Source organism: Mobula birostris, chromosome 6 (assembly GCF_030028105.1).
Source record: "Mobula birostris isolate sMobBir1 chromosome 6, sMobBir1.hap1, whole genome shotgun sequence".
Taxonomy (NCBI): domain Eukaryota; kingdom Metazoa; phylum Chordata; class Chondrichthyes; order Myliobatiformes; family Myliobatidae; genus Mobula; species Mobula birostris.
The window spans coordinates 127,467,644-127,485,364 of NC_092375.1; the positions used below are offsets into that span (position 1 = coordinate 127,467,644).

The window sequence follows — 17,721 nt, forward strand, 5'->3', positions numbered from 1 at the left end:
AAAGATGTGCTGGCGTTGGAGAGGATCCAGAGGAGGTTCACAAAAATGATTCTGGGAATGAAAGAGTTAATGTATGAGGAGCACTTGAGTTTAGAAAAATGAGGGGGTTGGAATCCCGTGGGAACCTATTGAATAGTGAAAGGTTTGGATAAGATGGATGGGGAGAGTTTGTTTCCAATGGTGGGGGAGTCTAGGACCAGAGGAAACATCCTCATAACAGAAGGACATTCATTTAGAACGGAGATGAAAAGAAATTTCTTTAGCCAGAAGTAGTGAATTTGTGGAATTCACTGCCACTGACAGCTGTGGAGGCCAAGTCATTGGGTACATTTAAAGCGGAGTTTGGTAAGTTCTTGATTAGTCAGAGTGTCAAAGGTTAAGGGAAGAAGGCAGGAGAATAGGATTGAGAGGGGTAATAAGGCAGCCATGACGGAATGAGGAAGCAAACTTGATGGGTCAAATCGCCTCATTCTGCTCCTATGACTTATGATCTTACGTACGTTCTTCAAGCTCTGGCTTCTAATGTCTTCTTGATTTCAGTTCCTCCACAGTTAATAGTTTTGCCTGCAGCAGACAAAGTCAAAGCTTTAGCATTCTCTCCAAATGTGAATGTTTTCTTAAACCCTACCCTTTAACCAAGATTTTACTCTGAAAATTTTCAAACATTTTATACAGTTAGTATCACGTTTTGTTTTTTTTAATACTCCCAAGAACAATCCAGGAAATTTTTGCCTCTTTTAAAAAGTGAATAACACAAATGCAAGTTGTTGTGATTATTAGTGAGGCTGCTTCTGTGTTGCTGTTTGGTCAGGTGGCTCCAGGATCTGGGAAACGACAATGGATTTCCAAATCAGGATGTCAAGTGACTTGAAAGGGAACCTGTGGAGGGTGACATTTCTCTACACTGCTGCGTTTGATGGAAGTCTCGCTGTGGGAGTTTGCCCTTCCTTGCCTTGGTGAAGCCATCATAAACACAGCACCAGCTCTTTGTCACTCATCCGGAGAAGATACCAGTGTCACCCCGGCATCCAACGATGCTTTTTGTTCATCAATAAAATTCTGAGAGGAGTTCAGCTTCCTAAGCTATTAGAAAACTGTTTGGAAGATATTGGGGCTAATTTTCAGTTTCTGCCAAGCGCGGTCAAGGTGGAATCATTCCAATGTCACGTGACCGGCAGCAATGAATATAGAATTGAGTCAGGTTTTTTAAAAACAATCAAACATTTATTAAACTCTGCTCAATATAAATAAAAACAAACGTAAATCTTAACTGGAAGTAAACTGCTATGTGGCTATTTAACAAACTGCCACTCAGTACTCATGTACCTTACAATAGAATGTAAAACTCCGTCTTAAATCAAAACTGCGTCATAAGGCAAATACACAGTGGAGAGGAGTATCTGGCTTATGTTCTAACTGGAAAAAGTAACTATGTCACCAGGGGTCTACACTTATATAACTGGTGAGAACAGGTCATCACATGACCTCACATTGGCGGGAAAATTACAACATGTGACCTCCACAAGACCATTACATCACCCTCACAAGACAGTCATAAGATATCCATGAAGTATGTAACACCCATATATAACTCCCATATATCCATTGCACTTTTAGTCTATCCATCCTCTTTTGGCTTTTGGCTTAGGACCTTGACACTATTCACATATTTCTAAGAACCTATTTTGCATATCCATTGAACTGCATCAAGATTCAAGATTGATTAATGTCATTTCCAGTATACAAGTGTAAAAACGAATGAAATAATTGTTATTCCAATCCAATGTAGCACAAAAAAGAGAAAGAACACAATAATACAAAGCGCAAGAAATATACTTACATGTGACCCTTGGGTTCTGTCGGCTGTGTAAGTCTGGAGAAGACAGTCTCTGGCCCCACCAAACGTATAAGCTTGACGTGCAAAGCATCCTGTTTGTATGGATCCTGCATGATTCGTTACCCTGTTACAATTCAGTACCACGAAAGAACAAACAGAACACCATATGCAATTGAATGATTTAGCTTTATAGTTCTTAATTTGACTAAAAGGTTAGTAAAGAAACACAAAAAACAAAGGGCTCATTTTAATGAAACAGTCTAATGTGTACAAGTTGGAACTTACAGTTTCCCTTCCACTAGTCCTCCATCGATTTCCCCGGGCTTTGTCGACTCCCAGCCCCACTCCAAGTCCAATCCTTTCTGGTGTCTACGACTGCTCCATTCTGGCATCTTCTCTATCCATCTTCCACTGAACGTAAAACCCAGATCACCTCGGTCTCAGGCACACAACAAGCAAAAACACTCCCATCACTGGATGGCGCATATTCCAAAGCCCCCATTATCTCTAGCCATAACTCAAACACTACTGCTACAGGAAAAACCATTGCATTTGCAGTGCTCTACAGAAAGACCATTACATTAGCAGTGAAACCTTTCCCAGGGTGTTACATACATAAGATAGTTGACATACGCAGATTGATTGTATGTACATAAAGTAGCACCAGGCACAGGAATGTCTGTATACGAGGTGACTCTGACAAGAAATGATAAAGTAGGGGTGGTGTGGTGGGTTAGTGCGTGGAGGTGTTGATCATCCTCACTACTTGGGGAAAGTAAATGTTCTTGAGTCTCGTGGACCTGTTATGGATGTAGCCTCCTTCCTGATGAAAGTGGGACAAACAGTCCATGAGCAGGGTGGATGGTGATGGCCTTTTTCCGTCACCTTTCTGTATATATGTCCTCGATTATATTATTCAACTGGTTACAACAGAAATGCGAAGATTACTGCACTTGCTCCATTCATTGGAACTATTCAAAGTGTCAGGCTGCTTTGTCCTAGGAGATACCAAGAACGTTGCACTGCTAGACTTTGGTTATACAATATGCTTCAAACTTTACTCAGCCATGAAACACCTTAGAAACGAAATCAGGTTTATTACCACTGATATACAGTATGTTGTGAGAGTTATTGTTTTGTGGCAGTAGTACAGTGCAATACATTCCATACACTATAAATTACATTGAAAAACAAGTCATACACTGTATAAATAATATACAGTGCCTATAAAAAGTATTCACCCATCACCCACCCTTGGAAGTTTTCATGCTTTATTGTTTTACAACAGTGAATCACACTGGATTTATTTTGGCTTTTTTGACACTGATCAACAGAAAAAGATTCTTTTCTGTCAAAGTGAAAACAGATCTCTACGAAGTGACTAAATTACTTACAAATATAAAGTACAAAATAATTGATTGCATAATGTTTCAACCTTCCCCTCCCCTCACCTCACCTCCCCTCACCTCACCTCACCTCACCTCACCTCACCTCACCTCACCAAATCACCACTGGTTTTAGAAGTCACATAGTTAGTTAAATGGAGCTCACCTGTGTGCAGTCAAGGTGTTTCAATTGATTGTAATAAAAATACACCTGTATCTGGGAGGTCCAACTGCTGGCGAATCAGTATCCTGGCAAAAACTACACCATAAAGACTAAAGAACACTCCAAGCAACTCCACAAAAAGACTATTGAAAAGCATGAGTCAGGAGATTGATACAAGAAAATGTACAAGACACTGAGTATCTCTTGGAGTACAGTTAAGTCAATCATCAAGAAATGGAAAGAATGTGGTACAGATGTAAGTCTACCTAGAGCAGGCTATCCTCAAAAACTGAGTGACCGTGCAAGAAGGGGTCTAGTGAGGGAGGCCATGGAGAGATCTAAGACAACTCTGGAGGAGTTACAAACTTCAGTGTCTGAGATGGGAGAGGTTGCGCATAAAACAACAGTTGCCTGGGTGCTTCACCAGTCACAGCTTTATGAGAGAGTAGCAAAGAGAAAACCACTGTTGAAAAAACACACATGAAATCTCAGCTAGAGTTTGCTGGGAGGCATGTAGGAGACTCTGAAATCAGCTGGAAGAAGGTTCTATGGTCTGATGAAACCAAAATTGAGTTTTTTGGTTATTTGACTAAATGCTATGTTTGCTGTAAGCCAAACACCGCACATCATCAAAAACACACCATCCCTACCGGGAAGCATGGTGGTGGCTGCATCATGCTGTGGGGATGCTTCACTGCAGCAGGCCCTGGAAGAATTGTGAAGGTAGAGGGTAAAATGAATGCAGCAAAATACAGGGAAAATGTGATGCAGTCTGCAAGAGAACTGCAACTTGGGAGAAGATTTGTTTTCCATCAAGACAATGACCCCAAGCATAAAGCCAATGCTACACAGGAATGGCTTAAAAACAACAAATTTAACATCCTGGAGTCAGAGTCCAGACCTCAATCCAATTGAGAATTTGTGGCTGGACTTGAAAACAGCTGCTCATTCATGATCCTCATGCAATCTGACAGAGCTTGAGCAGTGTTGTAAAGAAGAATGGGGAAAAATTGCAGTGTTCATGTGTACAAAGCCAATAGAGACCTATCCACAGAGACTCAAGAATGTAATTGCTGCCAAAGGTGCATCTACTAAATACTGACTTGAAAGGGGTCAGTAACTATGCAATCAATTATTGTGTTTAATAATTGGAACAAATTTAGACCCATTTGTAGAAACTTGTTTTCACTTTGACCCAAAAAACATTTCTATTGATCAGTGTCAAAAAAGCCAAATTAAATCCCTTGTGATTCAATGTTGTAAAACAAGAAAGCATGAAAACGTCCAAGAGGTGTAAATACTTTTTATAGGGACTGTAAATATAACCAGCACATCCTTATGTTGTGCTGATTGCTAATGCAAACAATACACTTCATTCTGTGTTTCAATGTACATGTGGTAAGTAATAAATGAATCTGAGGTCTGGTTGCAAACCTGAGTACTTCCTTTCTCTATCTTTCTGTCTCTATCTCTGGAGACAGCTTATCTACTGATGTCTACTATAAGCCTACGGACTCTCACAGCTACCTGGACTATTCCTCTTCTCGCCCTGTCTCTTGCAAAAATGCCATCCCCTTCTTGCAATTCCTGTCTCCGCCGCATCTGCTCTTAGGATGAGGCCTTTCATTCCAGGACAAGGGAGATGTCCTTTTTTAAAGAAAGGGGCTTCCCTTCCTCCACCATCAACTCTGCTCTCAAATGCATCTCCCCCATTTCACGCACATCTGCTCTCACTCCATCCTCCCTCCACCCCATTAGGAATAGGGTTCCCCTTCTCCAAACCTACCACCTCAACAGCCTCTGGGTCCAACATATAATTCTCCATAACTTCCACCACCTCCAACTGGATCCCACCACTAAGCACATCTTTCCCTCCCCCCCCCCCCCCATCCTTCCCACCGATCTCCCTCCTGGTACTGATCCTTGTAAGCAGAACAAGTGCTACACTTGCCCTTACACTTCCTCCCTCACCACCATTCAGGGCCCCAGACAGTCCTTCCAGGTGAGGCGACACTTCACCTGTGAGTCGGCTGGGGTGATATACTGCGTCCGGTGCTCCCGATGCGGCCTTCTATATATTGGCAAGACCTGACGCAGGCTGTGAGGCAGTTTCGCTGAACACTTACGCTCTGTCCACCAGAGAAAGCAGGATCTCTCAGGGGCCACACATTTTAATTCCACATCCCATTCCCATCCTGACATGTCTGTCCACGTCCTCCTCTAATGTCAAGATGAAGCCACACTCAGGTTGGAGGAACAATACCTTATATTCTGCCTGGGTAGCCTCCAACCTGATGGCATGAGCATTGATTTCTCTACCTTCCGTTAATGCCCCCCTCCCCTTCGTACCCCATCCCTTATTTATTTATCCCTTTTTCTCCCTCTGTCCCTCTCACTATACTCCTTGCCCATCCTCTGGGCTTCCCCCCTCCCCCTTTCTTTCTCCCTAGACTTCCTATCCCATGATCCTCTCATATCCCATTTGCCAATCAACTGTCCAGCTCTTGGCTCCATCCCTCCCCCTCCTGTCTTCTCCTATCATTTTGGATCTCTCCCTCCCCTTCCCACTTTCAAATCTCTTACTATCTCTTCTTTCAGTTAGTCCTGACGAAAGAGTCTCAGCCCGAAATGTCGAATGTACTTCTTCCTATAGATGTTGCCTGGCCTGCTGCATTTACCAGCAATTTTTATGTGTGTTATTTCCTTTAGTGCTGCACTAAGTACAAGAAAATTAGAGTTTGCAGGCTTTATCCCTGACACCCTCTCAGTTATTAGCAGAATCGTCACTGAGATTGTTCAGTCCTTTGCTTTGCTCATTTATTCCCAGGGAACATGCAACCCTAGAAAACAATTATGACCTATTCCCCGCTCCCGAGCACCTTTGAAAAGTCAGCTGAAGAGCAAAACAGGATGGGGAAGGACCACAGCCACATGAACACAGGCCAGATGTTCAATGAATTTCCTCCCTAAAAAATGAACCAGTTGGATTTATTTATTTATTTATTTGTTTGTTTGTTTATTGAGATACAGCGCAGAATAGTCCGGCCCTTTGAGCCACACCCCAGAAATCGCCAGTTTAATTCTAGCCTAATCATGGGACAATTTACAATGATCAATTAACCTCCAACTGGTACGTCTTTGGACTGTGGGAGGAAACTGGAGCACCGAGAGGAAACCCACGCAGTTATGGGGAGAACGTACAAGCTCCTTACCGGCAGCGGTGGGAAATGAACCCCTATTGTAAAACGTTGTGCTAACCACTGTGCTACTGTGCCACCCCATGACAGGGTGGCTTGATATTATCAACTATAAATTCCAATCTTTGTTTTATAACTGGGAATTAAATTCTCAACTAGCAAGTGTAGTACAGTAGCACAGTGGTTAGAACAATGGTTATTTCTTCAGCGGCTTGATCGGGGCAAGACTGCGCAAGCGTGTGGACATCAGCCAGTGAGAACAGCCAGAAGAGTTTAAAAGGTGACAGCTTTATAGAGCGGGCACAGAGTAGAGGGAGACAGAGTAGGAAGGCTTTGGCTCAACGGGGTTTCAGCAATAAAGGATCGAGGCGAGGTAGGTTATCTGTGCAGAATACAGACAGGAAGTATGTGTGTGAGGCCAGTGTTCTGTGCTCGGTGTCAGATGTGGGAGGTCCTGGAGTCTCCCAGCCTCCCAGACAGCCACATCTGCGCCTGGTGTGTCGAGCTGCAGCTCCTAAGGGACAGCATTAGGGAACTGGAGTTGCTGCTCGATGACCTTCGTCTGGTCAGGGAGAGTGAGGAGGTGATAGGTAGGAGCTATAGGCGGGTAGTCACACCCAGGGCCTGGGAAGACAGGTGGGTAACAGTCAGGAGAGGGAAAGGCAAGAGTCAGAGGCTAGAGAGCACCCCTGTGGCTGTATCCCTTGACAATAAATACTCCTGCTTGAGTACTGTTGGGGGAGACGACCTACCTGGGGGAAGCAACAGTGTCCGTGCCTCTGGTACAGAGTCTGGTACTGTGGCTCAGAAGGGAAGGGAAAGAAAGAGGATGGCAGCAGTGACAGGGGACTCTATAGTTAGAGGGTCAGACAGGCGACTCTGGGGATGCAGGAAGGCAGCACAGATGGTAGTTTGCCTACCAGGTGCCAGGGTCTGGGACGTTTCTGATCGTGTCCAAGATATCCTGCAGTGGGAGGGAGAACAGCCAGAGGTCGTGGTACGTATTGATACCAATGACATAGGTAGGAAAAGGGAGGACGTCCTGAAAACAGACTACAAGGAGTAGGAAGGAGGTTGAGAAGCAGGACCACAAAGGTAATTATCTCGGGATTACTGCCTGTGCCATGCGACAGTGAGTATAGGAATAGGATAAGGTGGAGGATAAATACATGGCTAAGGGATTGGAGCAGAGGGCAGGGATTCAGGTTCCTGGATCATTGGGACCTCTTTTGGGGCAGGTGTGACCTGTACAAAAAGGACGGGTTGCACTTGAATCCCAAGGGGACCAATATCCTGGCGGGGAGGTTTGCTAAGGCTATTGGGGTGAGTTTAAACTAGAATTGCTGGGGGGTGGGAACCAAACTGAAGAGACAGAGGAAAAGACAGTTGGCTCAAAAATAGAGAAAGCTTGGAGACACTGCAAGAGGGAGGATAGGCAGGTGATAGAGAAGGGATGCGCTCAGACTGATGGTTTGAGATGTGTCTATTTTAATGCAAGGAGTATTATGAACAAAGTAGATGAGCTTAGCACATGGATCAGTACTTGGAGCTATGATGTTGTGGCCATTACAGAGACTTGGATGACTCAGGGGCAGGAATAGTTACTTCGAGTGCCAGGCTTTAGATGTTTCAGAAAGGACAGGGAGGGAGACAAAAGAGGTGGGGGCGTGGCACTGTTGATCAGAGATAGTGTCACGGCTGCAGAAAAGGAGGAAGACATGGAGGGATTGTCTACTGAGTCTCTGTGTGTGGAAGTTAGGAACAGGAAGGGGTCAATAACTCTACTGGGTGTTTTTATAGACTACCCAACAGGGACATCAAAGAGCAGATAAGGAGACAGATTCTGGAAAGGTGTAATAAAAACAGGGTTGTCGTGGTGGAAGATTTTAATTTCCCAAATATCGATCGGCATGTCCCTAGAGCAAGGGGTTTAGATGGGGTAGAGTTTGTTAGGTGTGTTCAAGAAGGTTTCCTGACACAATATGTAGATAAACCTACAAGAGGAGAGGCTGTACTTGATCTGGTATTAGGAAATGAACCTGGTTAGGTGTCAGGTCTCTCAGTGGGAAGGCATTTTGGAGAGAGTGATCACAATTCTACCTCCTTTACCATAGCATTGGAGAGGGATAGGAACAGACAAGTTTGGAAAGCATTTAATTGCAGTATGGGGAAATATGAGGCTATCAGGCAGGAACTTCGAAGCATAAATTGGGAACAGATGTTCTCAGGGAAATGTATGGAAAAAATGAGGCAAATGTTCAGGGGATATTTGCGTGGAGTTGTGTATAGGTACGTTCCAATGAGACAGGGAAAGGTTGGTAGGGTACAGGAACTGTGGTGTACAAAGGCTGCTGTAAATCTAGTCAAGAAGAGAAGAAGAACTTATGAAAGGTTCAAAAAACTAGATAACGATAGAGATCTAGAAAATTATAAGGCTAGCAGGAAGCAACTTAAGAATAAAATTAGGAGAGCCAGAAGGGGTCATGAGAAGGCCTTGGTAGACAGGATTAAGGAAAACCTCAAGGCATTCTACAGGTATGTGAAGAGCAAGAGGATAAGACGTGAGAGAATAGGACCAATCAAGTGCGACAGTGGAAAAGTGTGTATGGAACTGGAGGAGATAGCAGAGACACTTAATGAGTACTTTGCTTCAGTATGCACTACAGAAAATGACCTTGGCGATTGTAGTGATGACTTGCAGCGGACTGAAAAGTTTGGGCATGTAGATATTAAGAAAGAGAATGTGCTGGAGCTTTTGGAAAGCATCAAGTTGGATAAGTCACTGGGGCCAGACAAGATATACCCCAATCTACTGTGGGAGGTGAGGGAGGAGATTGTTGAGCCTCTGGAAATGATCTTTGCATCATCAATGGGGATGGGAGAGGTTCCGGAGATTGGAGGGTCGCGGATGTTGTTCCATTATTCAAGAAAAGGAGTAGAGATAGCCCAGGAAATTATAGACCAGTGAGTCTTACTTCAGTGGTTGGTAAGTTGATGGAGAAGATCTTGAGAGGCAGGGTTTATGAACATTTGGAGAGGCATAATATGATTAGGAATAGTCAGCATGGCTTTGTCAAAGGCAGGTTGTGCCTTACGAGCCTGACTGAATTTTTTGTGGATGTGACTAAACACATTGATGAAGTTGGAGTAGTAGATGTAGTGTATATGGATTTCAGCAAGGCATTTGATAAGGTACCCCATGCAAGGCTTATTGAGAAAGTAAGGAGGCATGGGATCCAGGGGGACATTACTTTGTGGATCCAGAACTGGCTTGCCCACAGAAGGCAAAGAGTGGTTGTAGAGGGGTCATATTCTGCATGGAGGTCGGTCACCAGTGGTGTGCCTCAGGGATCTGTTCTGAGACCCCTGCTCTTCGTGATTGGTATAAATGACCTGGTTGAGGAAGTGGAGGGATGGGTTAGTAAATTTGCTGATGACACAAAGGTTGGGGGTGATGTGGATAGTGTGGAGGGCTGTCAGAGGTTACAGTGTGACATTGATAGGATGCAAAACTAGGCTGAGAAGTGGCAGTCCAAACCAGATAAATGTGAGGTGGTTCATTTTGGTATGTCAAATATGATGGCAGAATATAGTATTAATGGTAAGACTCTTGACAGTGTGGAGGATCAGAGGCATCTTGGGGTCTGAGTCCACAGGACACTCAAAGCTGCTGAACAAAGGATATGGAAAGCATAAAAAGAGAGTAGAGGAGATTTACAAGGATGTTGCCTGGATTGGGGAGTATGCCTTATGAGAATAGGTTGAGTGAACTCAGCCTTTTCTCCTTGGAGCGACAGAGGATGAGAGTTGACTTGATAGAGGTGTACAAGATGATGAGAGGCATTGATCGTGTGGATAGTCAGAAGCTTTTTCCCAGGGCTGAAATGACTAGCATGAGAGGCACAGTTTTAAGGTGCTTGGAAGTAGGTATAGAGGAGATGTCGGGTAAGTTTTTTACGCAGAGAGTGGTGAGTGCGTGGAATGGGCTGCCAGCGACGGTGGTGGAGGCAGATATGATAGGGTCTTTTAAGAAACTCCTGGATAGGCACATGGTGCTTAGTAAAATAGAGGGCTATGGGTAACCCTAGATAATTTCTAAGTTAAGGACATGTTCGCACAGCTTTGTGGGCCAAAGGGCCTGTGTTGTGCTGTAGGTTTTCTGTGTTTCTATGTTTCTTAACAATGCTTGACAGCGTCAACCAGCGCTTACCGACCAGGGTTCGATTCCTGCCGCAGTCTATAAGGAGTTTGTACGTTCTCCCCGTGTCCACATGGGTTTCCCCTGGCTGCTCCAGTTTCCTCCCACATTGCAAAGACGTACCGTTCGGGTGAGTGAGTGAGGGCTTGCTATGTTAGTGCCGGAAGCATGGTGATGCTTGCAGGCTTCCCAGCCCAATCGCCGCTGATTTCATTTGGTGCAAGTGATGCATTTCACTGTATGCTTTGATGTTTTAATGTACATGTAACAAATTAAGCTAATCTACTTCTATTATTGAATGGGAAGTAGAACAACTACATTGCGGTCCTCGTGAACTGTCCTCAGATTGCTGCCTTCTGCTTGAGAATATTCTTGAAAAGAACTCAAAAATTTTCTACTAAGTGTCATAAAGGGGGTTGTATATGACTTGATTTTTTAATGGTTGACGTTCAGTATATATCAGAGCCCAAATGCATTGAATATTGAAAAGTTTAATAACTCTGCATAAATCTGTGTTTTAATATCAGCAATGGTTTTGCCTCTCCAAATGCTTTCCTTTTGGATTTAGCAATCCTGAAGCCACCAGTAATTTCACACATGACATGGCTTTGAATCTTTTTGATCTCCCACTGGAAAAAAAAGATGTGTCTCTCCATCTGTGCACCATTAGTAAGGAAGAAAGTTAAGTGATTAGCAAAGAGGAAAAAAACGCTGCAAGGAAATAAAGGGGCCACTTCATGCCACAATACAAACCATGTGTTACAGCCTAACCTGGAGCAAAGACATAGAACAAACTTACAAACAATCCTGGCAGACAGCAAAGTTGTAGGAAGATCGGGAAAACACCACAGGATTTTGTCCACCCTCAGTCCCCTCTGTGTATGGGACTGGAGATGTATTCAATCTCTCCAAGAACCTCGTCCAGACTATACATGCAAATACAGAATATTAAAGTGGCTCAGTTGTTGGTGTGCTCACCATGAGTCAATTCCTCTGGATTTAAGCATCTTTCCAGACTTGGCAACTATCGCAGAACCCCAGGGAAAGCGAGAGTGAATGCTGCACCACTGAAGATGCTAATATTCCTAAGAGGCCGCAAAGGGACATCCTAAGTCTTTGGTCAAATGACTTCACAATCCACTGGCACAATTTCAAATCGGAGCAATGGAGCTCTGTGTCGCGACCTGGACAATATTTACCAACAGCCTTAGAGAAGTACAATTAACTCGTGTGTTAGTTTAATGCATGTTAATTTAGTTGCTGAATTTTCCTCATTACATTTCCTTAGAAGGAGCTCATTGGTCCCTGCAGCTCATGGGATGTCCTGATTTTGTGAATGGTGTTGTGGAAGTGCAAATATTTCTTCATGTGGGGGGAGTTTGGAGCTGAAAACAAAAGATACAATTGGGTAATTCCTCCTTGCAGAGAAGCATTTAGACTCAAGTAGACATATCTCTAAAGAAAAGAGTTTGAAGATTCATGTGAGGAAGTTGATCTCAATCAAATGCAGTTTAATAAATCATTTCTCGCCAGTGGAAGTAGAAGTAGAAGTTTGGATACTCTAATGCCAGGCAAAATTTCTTCATAATGGCGAAAGTGACAACACTATGGAATTTGACTACACCCTTCACACTCATAGAGTAGCTCACTGTTTTTCCCACATTTACCTTTTTCATACCTTGTGACTCATGCTGCACTCACTGCCTCGAAGTGACCGAGAAAACGAAGGCTCATTGGACCTCCAACCATGCTTCCCTGGAATCATCTGGCAGGAAATGAAACCAAGTGAGCTCGTACAAGCTCCTTCCTGCATTGTCTTTCTTCTCTCTTTGTTGGATTAAGGAGAAAGATGTAGATCAATTTACAAGGATCAACTTTATTCATCATACACACTTACATGCATTAACAATTTGTTATGACGTGTTGTTCAGTGTATGACATGCAACAAAAAAGAACAATATTAAACATCTATACAGAATGAAGAATTATATAAAAATAAGGATTATACAATATATAACTTAAAATTTAATAAAGCTAGAGGTTAAAGTACAGATATGGAATAAAATGTGCATAAATACATCGTAAACAGCATCATACAAAGTGGTTTACAGTGTCTACAGTGTATTGAGGAGGTAATAGAGGGGGTTGGGGTGGGGGCTAACTTGAATGGTTGATCAGATTAAGATCAACCGTGACTCCATGTTACCTCCTATCTGATCTGTCCTAACACTAGATGTACTGCACTAAAAGCAATAGTAACATGGATCATACTGACACCTTGGGGAGAAACGTTTAAGCTGGCACAATGTTTTTGTTTTAATAGACCTACAGAAGGGAGCTTTTGCAAAAGATGGTTTGCAAAGTAGGTAGTGTATGCAATGATTTTCCCTGCCTGGTTCTTTGTCCAGGACACATACGGTCCTACAGTGATGCTGAACTACAGCCAATGACCTTTTCTGCTGTCCTGACAGTTTTGCTGTAGCTTTCTCATATTATGAGAGGATGCTGCACCAAACTAGACAGTAATGGGTGATGTAAGGATGATGCTATGATGAGGACCTAGGTAGAATCACCTAATTATCCACCTTCTATGGGTAGGTAGATGACTTGTTTTTCTATTTTTGCATTTCAGCTTTGATTTAGTCTACTCAGTTTTGCCATTTAATAGCCCACTTTAACATAATGAAACAAAATAACAAAGGTAATAATTACTAAACAAGTAAGGGTGGTTTAGCTAAAAGCTCTAGTTCTAATTTTATGATTATGCCCACATTTCTGAAATAATAGGTAGAAATAGTTTATGTCTACCTCACTGCACAGCTTCAGTCACCCGCTGAAAGCATGTCTATTTTGGAATCAGTGGAGCAGAAGGAAACATCCTCAGAGAAAGTGCAATGGTGTGAGAAACTGGGAGATCAAACTTGCTGGTGTGTCTTGGGAGAAACGTGATCATTGCTGTGATCCAGGTCAGTACCTAACCTCAGAAACTTAGTGATCTCAACATCGAATTAAAATTCTACCTTTGGGTGAGAGCAGGGAGTAAATTGTCACAATTACCAGTGCCCTGAGAATGAGGACAGGAGGGTAATTGAATGGATTCCCATCTGCAGAACTTCATCTTATGAGAAGAGGCTGAGCTAGCTAGGCTTTTCTCTTCGGACCAAAGGGGGATGAAAGGAGACTTGATAGAGGTGTACAAGATGGTAAGAGGTATAGATTGAATGGATAGCCAGAGACTTTTTCCCAGGGTGGAAGTGGCTAATATGAGGCAGAATAATTTTAAGGTGACTGGAGGAAAGTATGGGGAGGGGGGTGTCAGAGTTAAGTTTTTACACAGAGAATGGTGGAACACCCTGCCAGGAGTGGGGCCAAGGCCTTAGATAGGCTCACGGATGATAGAAAATGGAGTGCTATGTAGGTGGGAAGGGCTAGATTGATCTTAGAATAGGTTAAAAGGTTGGCACAACAAAGGACCTGTACTGTGCTGTGACGTTCCTTGTTCAATGTTTCCTGTTCTTCAAGTCTAAGGCACCAGTCTGGTCTTTACGGGTGGACTAAAAATTAGAGTAATTTCCTGATTCTCAGGAATAAGTAGGCCATAATTCTACATGGAAAGGATGCTAGAGGTTTGGAATTCTGTCCTAAAAGTGACAATTGACACTAGATTAAATTATTTTGATATTATTGATAGAATTTTAATAACCAGGGATATAATAGGATCTGTGGTAAAGGTGGTCATCGATCTCCCATTGACCAGTGAAAGGGACTGAGTGGTTACATGGTCTACCCCTGTTTGTATGTTGCCATGTTTAAACTAATCAAATTGTATTCCAAAATTAAATTTACTTGTCTAGGTAATGAGTTATATGACAACAATTTACACGACTATTAAGTACACAGTATGAAATATTAAAGAAGGGGAGACAGGATTTGCCCAGAACTCCTTTGCAACATCTTCAACTTCTGTATCTGGACAAAGAACGAACAAAAGCTACATCCCGAAGTTTTACTGAGAAATCCAGGAAGAACTTCTTTGAACTTTGAAAGACTTCTTAATGTGGTTACTGATGGAGTTAATTGACTTTTTTCTCCCAAAGTTAATAGTAAATTGTGTACGTTCAATAGGTTGTAAAAATCATTGGGGTGTCCCTCTGAAAGGTAATAAGTTAATATTAAATTAACATGAACATTAGCTCTTATTTAGCATGGTAGCTCAGTGAGTAGCACAATGCTTTACAGCACCAGCTGTAAAATCAGGGCTCAACTCTGTCACTGTCTGTAAGGGGTTTGTACATTCATTACATGACCGTGTGGGTTTCCTCTGGGTGCTCTGGTTTCCTCCTACATTACAAAGGTATATGGTTAGGATCGGTGAGGTGTGGGATTGCTATGTTGGCACTAGAATCATGGAGGCACTTACAGACTGCCCAGCACAATGCTCACTGATTTGATTTGACATAAATGATGCATTTCACTATGTTTCAATGTAAGTGTGACAAATAAAGCTAATGATGTCACAGCTGAAGACTGATAGAGGGGAGTAAATGGAGGGAGATCCTGTCACAACCACGGATTTGGCAGCGCAGCAGATTCGGCAATTGCGCTCGTGAATATGCACGTGTCGCTAATTATTACTTCATTATGATAGTACTTAACTCCATTTATTCCGTCGTAGTGTTTGTTGAGACTTGGACATAGCTATGTTTCATTATCTGCATTCTGCCTTGCCTGAGAAATTGAACTGTCTCAGGCAAATTTCATTCAACTCTTCAACTCTTCAGTTAGTCTTCAACTGACTCTGAAGACTAGTGGTATTCGTTTTATTCTTAGTTGTTCTTTTCAGCCACAGTTTAGGCTTCATTTTCCATTTGAGAGTTCTAGTTAATGGCCCTGTTTGGCTTTGCGTTTATTGTTTTCTTTTCCCTTTAACACTGTTCGTATTAAAGTCCGTGAACTATCGACCTGCTTCAGTGTCTCTCACTCCGCACTTGGGCCATATCCGAACCTGGTAACAGCAAGTCTCGACCATGCAAAGATGGACCCAGTGGAGAGAGAGCAGCTGCCCTTGGCCATGAAATTCATTATTCAGAGTGATTCGTCGAGAAAACAATGTTCCGCTGGAATTCCTATGTATGAACTCTTGTTTCTGTTTCCAGCATCTTGCCAGGTAATGGACTCAGCAGTCTCAATAGTGACGTTTTAACATTGGTGGCTTGAGGAGAGGGTACCTTCTATTCTCAGTGCATGTCCTGACTCTACATTCCGAGAGTCCTGAGTCTACGTACTGAGCTTCCCTAGTCTACATTGAGTTTCTCCGGTATCCAGTCCAAGCTTTTCAAGTCACAAGTACCCAGGTTCCCAGCTTTGTGGTCCTGTGACTCACGTCTGCATAACAAATGAGCACATCAAGCAAGCTTATCAATTGATCCAATAAATCATCATTCAAATCAATAGTGTAGATTCTGGAAGAGCCCTACTCCAAAAGCTAATTCCTGGCTGGAGTGTGCTAAGGCACAAGTAAAGTAACCCTATCGAGAGTATTTTAAGCCTTTGATGAAAGTCATGGTACAGACTGGGAAAATTGTTTCATGTAGCAAATTAAACAGATCTACAGAGAACCACCTAGTTTAGGATGAAAGAAACCTGCCTATACTGTCTTGATCTGTAAAATTGAGAGTATATCCTAAATGTCTCTGGAAAAAAATTGTGAAAGATAAAACACTAAAACACTGTGAACAAGATTTGAAAAGGTTCTTTCTTGAGGTTTCAAGTTTCAAGGTTTCCCAAGGACTTTTCTCTATGTTTCCAGGGTTTTCTTCTTCCGATCGTTTCCAAGTCTTAATGTGTCTAGGGATTTTTTTCAATGTCCTCCCAATCTCAGACTCCCAAGCCTCCCACTCGGCCCCGCCTGATGTTTCTAGATCTCCGTCTGTTGGGGTTCCCAGACCCCTCAGGGTTCCCCAGTCTCCGTCTACTGGGGTTCCCATGCCCCTCTCTCAAGTTCCCCGGGTCTCTCAGTCTGTTGGAGTTCCCAGGCCCCCCTCCCAAATTCCCCATGTCTCTCAAGTTTTCGGATCTTCCTGGGCCATCAGGTGCCAGCTATAGGGAGGGGTTTTCTGTAGTGATTTTGGGCCTGTGCAGGGCATCAGAGAGCTTTTGGGCTCTGAGGTTTTTGTTTAGAGCATCTGAACTGGTTAATTGTTGCTTAACAGTTATTAATGGTTTTAGAGTTACTTGTGTTTTTCTCGAGGAATTCACTCTTTGTAATGCAGTTTCCTGGAGCTTTCTGTTTAAGTTTGTTTATTTTGATAAATTCAGATTTTGTGCTAGTTTTATTCTTGAAGCAGATGCCAGATTAGCCGCAATCAGAGCGTCCTCATTTTCAGAATGATTTGTCTCACGGTGTCACTTGGTCGAACTGCCTCTGTCTAAGCTCTTGTTTCTGTCTCTACATGGGAGTCTTTGGCTCCGATATTGGCAGTGCACTCCATGGCAGCTATCCATCAACATCAGTGAAGGACATCGTGGACAAGTCCTGCACCCAGGACTTCCAGCAGACACAGGTCTGTGGCGCCTCAGGGGGCTGCGCCTAGAGAGGGGGGCCACTGTCACAACCACTGATTCGGCAGCACAACGGATACGGCAATTGCGCTTGTGAATATGCACGTGTCAGCTAATTATTATTTAACTGTGATAGTATTTAACTCCATTCATTCCGTTGTAGCATTTGTCAGGTCTTGGACATAGGTATACTTTGTTGTCTGTATTCCACCTTGTCTGAGAAATTGGACTGTCGAGTCAACTGACTCTGGAGACTAGTGGTATTCATTTTATTCTGAGTTGTTCTTTTCAGCCACAGTGTAGGCTTCATTTTCCATTTGAGTGTTTTAGTCAATGGCCCTGTTTGGCCTAGCGTTTATTGTTTTCTTTTCCCTTTAACA

The 17,721-nt window shown here is 43.0% G+C and overlaps 1 long non-coding RNA gene across 1 annotated transcript; it reads right to left on the reverse strand.

The window, feature by feature from the left end:
- Positions 1–1,865: 1,865 nt before the first annotated feature.
- On the reverse strand, positions 1,866–12,602 carry LOC140199886 (uncharacterized). Its single transcript, XR_011886518.1, has 3 exons — positions 12,459–12,602; positions 2,123–2,276; positions 1,866–1,961 (listed from the first exon to the last, which is right to left on the reverse strand). It is a non-coding gene; the product is annotated as an uncharacterized lncRNA (long non-coding RNA).
- Between the last annotated feature and the right edge of the window lie 5,119 nt (positions 12,603–17,721).